Source organism: Nicotiana tomentosiformis, chromosome 4 (genome assembly GCF_000390325.3).
Source record: "Nicotiana tomentosiformis chromosome 4, ASM39032v3, whole genome shotgun sequence".
In the NCBI taxonomy this organism is placed as follows: domain Eukaryota; kingdom Viridiplantae; phylum Streptophyta; class Magnoliopsida; order Solanales; family Solanaceae; genus Nicotiana; species Nicotiana tomentosiformis.
In genome coordinates, this window is record NC_090815.1 from 2,852,567 (window position 1) to 2,866,446 (window position 13,880).

Here is a 13,880-nt window from a genome sequence, read left to right on the forward strand (position 1 = left end):
AGAGGTAATTTGGTAGCATGCACCTCTACTAAATGCTTTGTGATTAATCTTACCAATGACAAGATTGTTTTGCAGGGAAAAAGAGTGAACAATATATATATTGTAGATCTGTCCACGCTGTCAGAAAATGAACTCACTTGCTTAAGTATGTTGGACAATGATCCTCTCCTTTGGCACAAGAAACTTGGACATGCAAGTCTAAGTCAACTCAACAAATTAGTCTCCAAGGACTTGGTGATAGGACTGCCTAACATCAAGTTCAAGGAAGACAAAGTTTGTGAGGCTTGTGCAAGGGGGAAGTAGGTAAGATCTTCCTTTAAATGCAAGAAAGTGGTAAGTACCACCAGAACGATGGAACTGGTCCATATGGATCTCTGTGGTCCAATGAGAACATTAAGCAGATGTGGTAATAGATACATGATGGTGCTTGTTGATGATCACTCTAGGTTTACTTGGACATTGTTTTTAACATCTAAAGATGAAGCATTTGACATGTTCACTTCTTTTGTTAGAAAAACTCAGAAACAACTAGGTAATCAACTTGCATCAATAAGGTCTGATCATGGCACTGAATTTGAAAATGCTAAATTTGCTGAATTTTGTGATGAGCATGGCATAGATCATAATTTGTTTGCTCCTAGGACTCCACAACAAAATAGAGTAGTTGAAAGAAAGAATAGGACACTTGAAGATATGGCTAGGACTATGCTTCTTTCTAGTAAACTGCCCCATATCTTCTGGGCAGAAGCTATAAATACTGCATGCTATATCATAAATAGATGCATGACTAGACCTTTTATTGAGAAAACTCCCTATGAGTTACTTAAAGGGAGAAAACCAAATATATCCCATCTTAGGGCATTCAGATGCAAGTGCTTTGTGCACAACAATGGTAAAGACTCCCTAGGCAAGTTTGATCCCAGAAGTGATGAGGGAGTATTCTTGGGATATTCTTCACATAGCAAAGCTTATAAAGTCTATAACAAAAGAACTATGTGTGTTGAAGAAAGTGTTCATGTGGTTTTTGATGAAACTAACATTCTTTCTGAGAGATAGGAACATGATGATGAAGCAATTGGGCTGGTAAGAAACTTAAATGAAACCACAGCCCAGACTGAAGCTGCACTGGAAGAAGGAACAGGTGATGGAACAGGTTCTTCCACCTAGAGAAATTGACAGGGGGAACAGAACAAAGAGGAAATGATCCCCAAACCTCAATGGAACATGTCCATAAACTTGTTCCACAGCAGCAAAACACTGAAGGAACATCAAGGGGAAACCAGTTGGTTGTGAAACCTTACAAGTATCAAAGTTCTCATCTCATTGAGAACATAATTACTGATCCAAACTCTGGAATCAAAACCAGATCTTCATTAAAGAATCTTTGTGCTTTTGATCCTTTCTTATCTCTTATTGAACCTAAAAATATTGTTGAGGCTTTGCAGGATGCAGACTGGGTAAATGTAATGCAGGATGAACTCAACCAATTTGAAAGGAGTCAAGTTTGGCATCTGGTACCAACACCCTTAGACAGATCAGTAATTGGACAAAATGGGTCTTCAGAAACAAACTTGATGAAGATGGAACTATTACAAGGAACAAGGCAAGATTGGTGGTTCAAGGATATAGCCAGGAGGAGGGCATAGACTATGATGAAACCTTTGCTCCAGTTGCATGGTTGGAAGCAATAAGACTCCCTATAGCCTTTGCTGCTTACATGGAATTCACCCTCCACCATATGGATGTCAAGAGTGCCTTCCTCAATGACTATCTAAAGGAAGAAGTATTTGTCAAGCAACCTCCGGGGTTTGAAAGCAAGGAGAGTCCTGATCATGTGTACAAACTTGACAACACACTTTATGGGCTCAAGCAGGCGCCAAGAGCATGATATAAAAGATTATCAAAATTTTTGCTTGAGCATGACTACAAGAGAGGTAAAATTGACAATACTTGATTCTTGAAAGAAAAAGGTAAAGATCTCTTGGTAGTTTAGATATATGTTGATGATATAATCTTTGGAGCAACTACTGATAAGTTAAGTAAAGAATTTGCTAAACTAATTGGGAGTGAATTTGAAATGAGCATGATGGGTGAGCTTAATTTCTTTTTAGGCTTACAAATTAAGCAAAATCCAAATGGAACTATGATCCATCAACAGAAGTATGTAAAAGAGTTGCTTAAAAGGTTTACAATAAAAGATTCCAAAGAAATTGACACTCCTATTGCAACAGCTACAAAGTTGGATATAGATAAACCTGGTTCATCTGTCGATCAGAAGTTGTATAGGGGAATGATTGGCTCATTGTTGTATCTCACTGCTAGTAAACCTGATATTATTTTCAGTGTAGGCCTTTGTGCAAGATTTCAGGCAAATCCAAAGGAGTCTCACTTGACTGCTGTCAAGAGAATTTTGAGATATCTAAAAGGCACCACTAATCTTTGTCTTTGGTATCCAAAAGGTAGTAATTTCAATCTTGTGGGATATGCTGATGCTAATTATGCAAGTTTTCTTGTGGATAGAAAGAGCACCTCAGGTATGGCACACTTGCATGGCTCATGTCTTGTGTCTTGGGCCACCAAAAAGCAAAATTCGGTGGCCTTATTTACTGCTGAAGCTGAGTATGTTGTTGTTGCTTCATGTTGTACTCAATTGTTGTTGATCAAACAAAAATTAATGGACATTGGAATTGATGTTGGTTGTATCCCTATTTTTTGTGATAACACTTGTGCTATTAGTATGACCAAGAACCCGGTTCACCACAAGATAACTAAGTACATAGATGTTAGGCATCACTTTTTGAGGGATAACTATGAAAATGGGTTGATCACTGTGGAATTTTGTGCTACTGACAAGCAAATAGCTGACATCTTCACAAAAGCCCTAAGTAGAGATCACTTTGAAAGGAACATGTTAGAATTAGAGATGATTAAGATCACCTAAAAGGACCAGTTCAGAATTCACAACAAGAAAAAAAATTTAAAAAAAATTTATTTTTGGTTAGAAAATCTGAAAATGTGTATATAATTAGATTAATTTTTGCTCAGACTCATACTTTCAATAGTATACTCTTGTTCCATGTGTTAAAGTAACTCATTAATCTCTAATGATATTTTTTCTATTTTGGCAAATTTAGACTTACACAAGAGAATTATCAGTGAAGAACCTGGTTCATCAAGATAACACGGTATGTTTTCTACACTCCGCATAATTTGAAATAATAATATTTGGATCATGAGCAGGGTCCTACTTAATTTCAAACTCCTTTTGGACTTATCCGTTACAAGTGAACTAGTTCTGTTCAAAAGAGTCCCAACCGAATTGAAGTACCTAGATTCTAGGGATACACTCCAAAGTCTTTTCAAAACTGAAATTCAGTTTGGTTAGACTTTCACACCCACTATCATCCCTTTCACTACCCCAACCTCTAAGAAAAGAGTAAAGATGCTTGCTTGCAAGGTTGTTGCGGGGAGAGAACAAATTTGGAGAATAGGTTTGTACTAGTAGAGTCTAAAGCAGGTGTTGAAACTACAGAGTCTGGAGGAATTGGTGGTAAAAATAAAAAAGAAAAAGAAAAAGAGAGCAAGGGTGTTCGAAGTGCTGTGAGGGAAAAGGGTAAAAGAGTGGTTAATTCTTCACCCACTCCTGTGAGTTTAACCAAAGACACAGGTGCAATGATTGTTTGGAGAGAAAAATCTGCTGGAGTAGAGGATAGTGTAAAGAAAACAGGGGGAAGTGGGTCTGGCGAAGCTGCTGAAGGGCTGGTTCAACTTGAAAAATATATAGATGAACCTGTTTCATCTGAACAGGAAACCCTCGCAGACCTACTGAAGAGAGTGACTGGAAGTTATAATCTAAAGAAGAACGGGAGGTTGGTATAAGCAAGGATCATTTGGGGGCAAATACGTTGCCTGCTTGTGACTATGAAGTTCATGTCACTCCTAAAGAACCTGGTTCATCTAAGAAGGTACTAGTGAATAGCAAGGTGCGAGCCTTGGTGCAAGAAAGTGGGGCTACGGATGCTAAGATTGAGAGGCTGAAGAAAAGGTTGGCTGAGGTAGAGTCTGAGAGAGATGCTCTCAGAACTGAACTACCAAGGGAAAATGAGAAGAATGATGGAATTCTTCAAGACATTCTGAAACTTTTCCAAGCTAAAAACCAAGCCCCCAGTTCTTCCAAGCCTTAAACTTCTAGCCCAGTGTAGACCTTTCAGTGACCCAGTTTGGGATGTTTTTTGTTTGCTCATGTTTTCAGTATTTTTATTTCTTTTTATGCTTTGTGGAAGAATCGTATCAATCATCAATAAAATTCACTGTTTTTGCTCTAACGGTTTGTTTATATTTTTTTGATGGTTAAAATTCTTAGCTTGATCTATGGTAATTAATCCATAATTACATTTGATGTAGTCCCAGTGGCCATGAGTAAGTTTTAAAATCTGGTTATCTCACATTTTTTATACAACTTTTCGATGATGCCAAAAGGGGAAAAAAAAAGTTGTACTTTACACTTTGAACAATGATGTTTATAACCTAATGAACCCGGTCCTTGATGATAAGTGATAAAAAAGAAAAATATTTCTAACATTGTGTTGATGTTGAGCTAAGTTAAAACAGGGCCTAAGCTTATGGAAGCACAGAGTTTGTCATCATCAAAAATGGGGAATTTATTGGCCCAAGTAAAGGATAGTTTTGAAGATTGACAAAGGAACTCAGGGATGAACCAGGGTCCATCACTGGTAGGATCTAAATTGGTAGCATGACCAATCAAGCCACTACAAGCGCAAAAGGGATTTAGAATGGGTTCTATGAGTTCAACTGAACTTATTGTTTTCAGTTCGACCTCTATATGCATATATCAAAAAGAGAAGAAATTAACATGTGTACATATAATTAGATATCGCTTATTTTGAACCCTTTCGACTATATATAATTAGACTTTTCCCCCCTCTAACAAAAAAAAGCTTTGCTCCTGTGCATTTATGTGATTCCTATTTAAATGGTACTATCTTATGGTTCGGAATTCTAATCCTTTTAAGTTAGTGATTCTCAATTAATAATTTCAATAATTTCAATATATATTAGTGATCACAGAACATATATACTATCGTGGAGCAAAAGAAGTCCCTATTGGAAAAACAAACTTCAAGCATATGGATTTTACTTGAAAATCGGAATTATAATATAAAGTTATAGGATTCAGGACGGATGTCGTGCCACCCTTAGTAGTAAGAGTGCAACACGTAATGATATTTAACTGCAGAGTACAACAAGATTTATCAGTAAAAATAAAGGACAGCTCGGTGTACGAAACGTCCCGCATTCACTCAGGTTCGAGGAATGGTCGCACTCTAAGGAGTACGTAATAGGCAACCTATCCTGATTAAGCATCAGTGGCTTATTCCACGGCTCGAACTGATAACCTATCACACGGAAACAACTTTACTGTTACTCCAATATTTATGAGTACATACCGAAAACATTACCATTGGGAAACACATAAAAAGTGGAACATCTCAAAAACTTGCAGCAGAATATGCAGTATTGATCACTAGCAAAGCAATCGAAATCGCATGCATCAACGGTCACAGCATTTAATAACAAGGGAGCTGGATATTAGTATATCAATGATTAAGATAATGTATTATGTATTGAATGTGTAGTTAAATAAAGTAAGTTTAGTGGTTTTTGAGTGCCAATAAAGAAACTAGATACGTACCATTTTACTTTGAAGAAATCTTGCAGACATAGCAAGTCCCTGACTCTACATGTGCATTAATGTAGAACTTAACTAAGACTAGCAAGTTGTACATGGAAAATTGTTGGGGTCCTCTTATTTTACAATAAAGTAACAATAATTTTTGGATCAGCTTGCGCACACTTGGGTTGTTCCACGCATGCATATTTAGATTGTTTCACTAGATACCAATTGCCTCCTACCTGCACAAATATTGTGTACATGAAGCGTGGTAGGTCTGCGCCAGAGAGCATACCATAGGAAGGAAAGGGAACTCGGATGGTGGATGATCCGGGGAAAGCCGTGTCATTTGACAGAAATGAAAGACCTTTCCTTATTAGGGAAGGCCCTATGAAGTAAAAGAAAATGGATGAATTCTTTGAAAAAGGGAAGCCTAACTCTACCTACCAAAAGCTTAAACAAATGGTAAAAAGTTGCATAGCATTTTTAGTCTCTTCCGAAGAATTGTCAAGCTATTATAATGCTGCAAAAGATGGTCATTAGAGAACAAACTTTTTTCTTATAATGATGATGTTTGATTCTGCCGGCGTACACCTTAACTATTCCATCGAATAACTGCTATTTTCCAACAGTACATGTACGAGCCAGATTAAAAAAAAATCACCTTGTGTCATAATCATTTGAGAATAGACATAATGATATAATCATATAGAAGAAGTACATGGGGGCAAGTGCACATATAACCATTCTCAGGAATGCTATTTAGAGATTAACAAGTATTTATTTTGTTTTGAAATTTTAAACTAAAAATCTTAACTTCAGAACATTTTTGAACTGGAAAACTAAAATTCAGAATAAAATGACTAATTTCTAAATAGCAGTCCATTAAAGTGGCTACACAGTGTCATTCTTATACTATAAAAGGTTAGTGAATTCAAAACGAATAAAAAGATTTATCAGTTTGTACCGAAAACGTCACCATTGGGAAACACAAATAAGGTGGAACATTTTAATAACTGCTGAAAACTATAGTGTTGACTAGCAAAGCAATCGAAATCACAGGTCATAATATTTAATAAGATTCAAGCTGAATATATATAAGTATCATTAGTTTAAGAAAATGTATCATGCGTACGGTATATCATATTATATTATAAATATGAAGACTTTTGAGTAAAGTTATTTGACTAAAATATCCTTCAGAAGCTAAATGACCATTTTACACTTCAGTTTAACAATACTCCTCTAACATTGTTGAATAAAAATGTAATTATACATTATAATGAATACCAAAGATAAAATTGAGCACATTTATAGCATATACAAGCTTTAGACATTTATTTTTAATGATAATAATCCTATGTTATCTCTCATTCTAATTTATTACTTGTGCAAATGAGAAATTGAGTCATTATTCAACTACGACTCATAAGTATTAGCAAGTCTTTATTACTGCTCAATATGAATATACAAGTAGAATACATAATATATTTGTCATTTAACTGATTAGTGAAGGTTATTAATTATCTATAATTGGCTGCTCACTTGACCATTTAACTTCTTTATTATACGTTTATATTTATAATTCATTATAGCTCTTTGCTAGATTTGTAGACTATTTCACATCCTTGTTATCTTCTTTTGTAGATATTGACTCGTGTTATGGAGCATATCGGCAATCTATTTTACAACGAACAATTTTTGTTGAATTTTAATTAAAAAGTTCAAAGTATGCTGCTCAATGTCTCAAAGGAGCACCCCCATGGTTATTGGTCACAGTGAGAAAAAGCTACTTAGGTAGAAGTGACATATACTAAAATATTTTATACTAGATTCAATTGGTTAAGATACGTGTAAATTGATATCTTTTTTTGAGATCTTCAACTGATATCGACAAAAGATCTTTAGAAAATTATTCAATAAATTTTTTTATTACGAGATATTGACAGTCTCATAAACTAAGAATACGCTATTTGGACTTTCTTGCATAATGCTAGAAAGTTGAAATATGTAGAATTTGAGAACGTCTAGCTACATGATCCTGATCTTATTTCTGAACAGTCTTTATTTTAGTTTTATTAGTATAAGTTAAAATATTTTTTGGCTTTTCGATCCTCTTAGACTTTTAATCTATATTGTTCATTCACAGCCTGACGCAAAGTATATATTGAATTCATTAAAAAAAAGTATTGGGAGATTGCCATGAAAAAATAAAGGAACGCCTCTGAGTGGCACTAGGTGTTTTTGGCCCCATGGATCAACTGACTTACCTCCCAATGGTGTTACTGATTAGATATATCAGTAATTAATACGACACCGCTTTCTATGCTCAATGATGTTCTCATACATACCATTTGAAAAAAGACAATGGCAGACTTTTATGAATTAATTTATCAAAATAATAAATTAAACATGACAATCTTTTTCTTCTTCTCGAGACATGCTTTGGTCCTCAATCCTTTTTTCCAGAATTTTGAATGCTCTTAGATAAGTCAAACGTAGCTTAAGTTGCCACCGGTGGACATGCAATTCTTTTTATTTAGTAGGTTTTTTTTAGCATTTAGTAGTTAGATTTATTTTCTTAGACTTCAATTAATATTACCACCCATAAAAAGTTGGATAATTCTGTGAGGCAGGTTTTTTCTTATATTGAATTAGCTAAATACAATTAAAGTCTATCATTTTCAAGAATTTGCAATTTTTATTTATTTTGTAAATCAAATATATTTATGAATATTCTTATGTCATTTTTTGAAAATTTTGTTCTCACTGACACAGAATACACGCGCAACGCGCGTATTCAAATACTAATTTAAATAAATGTAGGTTAGTGTTCTGTGAATGCCAGCAAAGAAAATAGATGCAACTGTATGATTGCAATAATATAAAACCTAGGACTAATATTTTGCAGAGATAATAATTAATAAATTATTAAAATGTTGCAGAAGATGATCTAATGAGAACATAAATACAATCATGTTAGCACTAGAAGTCATGTTAGAAACAAACTTCATAGGCATATGGGAAAATCATCATATGGACAGATCCAAGATATGTGGGATATGGCTGTGATTTATTAGACATAAATGTGTTCTAATTTTTTTTTAAAATACTTTCGAGTCAAAAGCAATATGTGTAAAGGATTCTTTGAATTTCTATCATCTTGATGTTACCATTAAGAAGTGTGATCTGATGGATACGATTCCTCTACTATTAACCATAAGTTTTAGAGTTCAACCTTACGAATGGAGAAACTCTTGAGGAACACTTCCTCTTTTTTTAATCCTTATTCGCCGAGAATCCGGATTAGTGTCTTGCGCATCGAGAATCCGGTTTAGTTAGGGAACACTTCCTCTTTTATTGAGCCTTATCCACCGAGAATCCGAATTAGTGTCTTGTGCATCGAGAATCCGTATTAGTTGGCCAATAAGTTTCGAATACTGGATGGTTATACCAAAAAATGCAATGGACATGTTCAAGGACATAAATGCCATTTATAATATATATGTACATTTAGATATATTAAGTTGATGGTCTATCCGAAATAGCCTCTCTATCCCTGAGGCCCTGACCAATAATTTCGGACACCGGATGGTTAAACCAAAAAATGCAATAGACACGTTCAAGTACATAAATGCCATTTATTTATAATGTATGTACATATAGATATATTGAGCTAGAGTCTATCCGAAATAGCCTCTCCCCCAACTTTTGTAGGGATAAGGCCTGTGTATATACCCCACCCTTCCCAGATCCCACTTGTGGAATCACTGAGTATATTTATCTTATTGTAGTTGTTGTACATATAGATATATTATCCACATAGTAAAAAATTCCGGAGCTAAAAAAGAAAAAGAAAAAAAAAGTGCCCTGCCAACAGACTTGGTAAGTGTACACAGTGAATCAAAACCACTATGCATTTTTTCAAGAAAAAGTAAAACATAAGGATTTAGTCTGAGAATTGAGATACATTTTGCTAAGATGAGATTAAAAAAAAACAATCATGAACTGTGAGAAGAGGTTAAATGCACTGCATGAGAACCACAAATATAGGCAAAATCTCAGAAAGCAAAGCATTTTCTTTATCTTAGAAACCAAATAACAACTTACCATTTCCCTACTTGATGTACACAAAAGGCACTGCTACTAATCTAGATATACAGCAATGCTTATTTCTTTTATTCAGAATTATGATATACAACTCTAAGAGCTTTAGCAATTGAGACTATGTTTAGTGAACCACAAAAGGTAAAAGAGTTACTGACTTTGACGATGAAGGCGCTCGTTTTCATTAGCAACAGAATGATAGTAGGCGCGAAGCAATCTTTTACGAAACCTTCCAAGATTCAACCTCACATTCTGACGATCAAGGTAGATCTTTTTCGTGAATTCCCATCCTCTGTCGTTCACGCTGTTAGGGTCCATCAGAACGGGATCATTCTTGTCGTACTCATCATACAAAGAGCTCTCTTTCGGAAGAATTTTGTATCCAATGTACTTGAGACCTAGTTTTACTGCTGGTTCTCCATAATAAGTGCCTGCTGCCCAATCTGTTCCGAGCGGAATGATTTGGATAAAAACAGAACCAGGCCTCATGAAGAGGAAATGAGTCATAGCAGCACTCGTGAACTCCTATCATAACATCACTCGAATTAAGGACTCGATAGATCCTTGCAAGCTCTGTCGTTCGTTGTGGCCTCAAAACTTCTACACGAAACCCAATATCTTCGATCATTTTAACCAAAGAATCTTCGTTCATTATAGCTCTAGAATCATTTCTCGATATTATGACCACTTTAGGCTTCTTCAAACCCTTCCTTTCTTCCGTCGTCACCATCTTTGACTCAGATAAGGGTGACGAAACAAGTATTTCTCCATTCATCAGAGCTTTACGTTCCTCATCTTGGATCAAACCTCTAATTCGAGGCCAATAAGCTCGGTCAAGAAGATCCCTAAAGTCTTTAATCGTCTTATTGTTTCCCATTAATGACGGATCAACAGTTAGTTCATCGTGGATTCTTAAACCAACTATGGCTTCAGGGAAGCAATGACTCCTCTTATCTCCGCTAAAATCTATAATAGGATATTCGGTGAGGTGAGACAGAACGTTCTCGTACTTCATTATCCACCAATTATGGTACTCAAGGATTACAAACACAACCTTCTTGTTGAAGTGCTGAGAAGTGATGTAAAGGGGCAAGAGTCCGTCGTTGAACTCGTGGTAAAGATTACCGGTATAACCTCCAGTAGAGAAAAACACAGCAGGAACATCATGCTCGACATTACACTTTTGGCGAACGCCATAATGCTCCCCTTTCACAACAAGGTCCAACTCATCAATGGTGTCCATAACATTCTTTTCCCATTTCCGGGTATACGGCCTAATCTTTTCATGCTGAAGTACCTCGTCATTCTCATCAGGATCGCGCAACACATAATCGCTATGACCATTGTTTCTGTAAAGCGTAATTCTAGAGGAAGCAGAATCTATCCTAACATCACCTTTCATTACACATACATCGGAGCGAATACTGCTTCTTTCACAACAAATCGTCCCTGCAGTGTTCAATCAAAAGATCTGTAAAAAATTGTGAAGATAAAGAACCATGTTGATATATTTTTCTCTTACCGTTACATTATCCTTCGTGAGCCGAAGGTCTATCGGAATCAGCCTCTCTACCCTACCCAAAGTAAGGTAGGGGTAAGTTATGCATACACACTACCCTCCCCAGACCCCACAGAATCTACTTGTGGGACACCACTGGGTTGTTGTTACTGTTACATAAAGACTAACAACCTTAACAAGCAAAATATCCTAACACCAACAAGAAGCTTATTCAGCACATATAAACATTTAATTTTTCCTTTCTTTGTCAACAAAAGACTATTAATTAATCAAGAAATAAACATTTGAGTATTTTAACACTTTCCCAACCTGATTTAAATCACTACCATAAAAGGATTACAATTAAGCAATAAAAAAGTAGCAGCCTTTTTACCTCTTTGTACACAATATTTCATTACTACCCCAAAGAACCTTCAAAAAATGGAAATTAAAATTTAAATCACTTACATATTTATTACAAAACCCCAAAAAAATCTTGTTTTGCTGTTAAGAAGCCAAAAATAGCTCTAGTTCCTTAAAAACCAAAACCAAAGCTCATAACCCCCAGCCCCCCTCCAGTGGGGAAGTCACACGGTCACAATGGCCGAAAAATTGCACTGTGTATATAGGTAAAATATTACGTTTTAGAGATATATAACACATATTGAACCTTTTTGTCGGGAATTTCTTTTCACTCCTTTCAGGAATTTCTTTTCACTCCTTTAAAATTCAAATACCTTGGGAAAATTACTACCACGTCCCAAGCCCAAAAAAAGAACTTATTTTTCAACAATATAGTAACATAGAAGGATATAGGACCATTTTTTATGAGAAAAACAGAACATAGAAAAATGTTGAGAAACTAACCATTCGAGGCAGAGGAACAAGAATTTATATCTGTTTTAGGAACAAGTCCACCTTCTTCAGAACTAAATGAATCTGCACACATGCAAAACAAAACAAAATCAGGAAGAAAAAAAACCCAAAAAACCAAAAAACAAAGAAAAGAAGAGAGCAACTTACACAAGAAAATAAAGCTGAAAGAGATTAAAGAAAGGAAAAGAAGGTAAAAAAGTTTTGGTTTAGCTCTCTTGCAATTATAACCAGAGTTTAGTTCTTCATCTACACAAACCACAAACACATCTTCTTTTTTACTCCAGTGCTGATATCTCTTATAATGCATCATTTTCTTGCACATTTTGAACCCAAAAAAAAACTATTTTTTCAGAATGAAAACACCAAAGAAGTGAACTTTATGTGTATATAAATGTTGAAGGAATAAAAGGGTGTTTGTGGTTTACTTAAAAGAAGGTTTTTTCAGTTTTTTTTTTTTTTGGCAGAATGAAGATACCAAAGAAGAGAACTTTATTTGTATTTATGAGTTGAAAGAACAAAAGGGTGTTTGTAGTTTGCTTAAGAGAAGGTTTTTATGGGGTTGAAGAAGGAGGAGGAGGAGAAAGATGAAAGCTTTTTTATTTTTTCAAGAATGAAGACAGCAAAGAAGAGAAAATTTTATATATTATGTACTGTAATTATGTTTCAAAGAAGAGAACTTTTTGTGTATATAGTGTTTGTAGTTTGCTTATGGGAAGGTTTTTTCTGGGGTTGAAGGCTTGAAAAAGAGATTCTTAAAGAAGGATAGTAAGGGTGGTGGATTTTGGAAAGTGAAGGTTTTTGGTTTGTTGGGGGAGGGGGCGAGGGGGGAGTTGTAAGTGAGGAATGAGGAATCTCACCGTTTAGAGTTGTCAATAGAAGGAAGCCAAGTCAGCTGTATTTTAGTGGCCAAAGTAGAAAGTTAGAGTACGTGAATTAAATTTTTTTTTTTTTTCTTTCAGAAAACAGCTTCCCTATTTTTAAAGCATGCATAAGTTCTGCGTACACTCTACTCTTTTCAAACCTCACTTATAAAAATATATTAAATATATTATTATTATTGTATTGGTAAACCCGAGTTATAATCATAATTGACAATTATAAGTTGTAACTACTCATTGCGGCTTATATATCGAAATTAGTTAATGTGACTTATAAGCCACTAAATTCATTTATGCAACTTATAAGTGGCAATAACTTAATGCTAACTACTTGTAAATCATAGTTGAATGGACGTATAAATCAATTTATAACCGTATTTGCGATTTATATGTCGTGTTTGTCAATTATGATACAAATTTAAATTAATTAAATCAGTAAATTCTGAATACTAGTGCTTGAAGCAAAAAAAAAATCAATGATAGGCAATTTAATACTGTTGTTTAATTTCATATGGCTCTTTTCTTTGTAATCCATTCTAAAATAAAATATAAATATTTTTATATTTTGAAAGTCTTTATTTTAAATTTTTATTTCACTATTAAATATCATTATATGTTAAATCACAAATTCTAATATACTTTTGGTATGTGCTAAAATTCATTCTCTTTTTAAAAAAAACTTTCATCTTCAACCAAAGATGGTCTTATACTCTTGTATAATAAAATTTCTCTATGTAACAATCTCTTCTACTTCAAATTCTTTTTTCCTCAGTTCAAATTTGGGTGGGGCCTGATCAATAAAAAAGTCTTCGTTCATTTTGACTCTGCA

At 34.7% G+C, this 13,880-nt stretch overlaps 1 pseudogene; it reads right to left on the bottom strand.

The window, feature by feature from the left end:
• Window positions 1–9,753: 9,753 nt before the first annotated feature.
• On the bottom strand, window positions 9,754–12,953 carry LOC104103882 (xylan glycosyltransferase MUCI21-like; annotated as a pseudogene).
• Window positions 12,954–13,880: the final 927 nt, after the last annotated feature.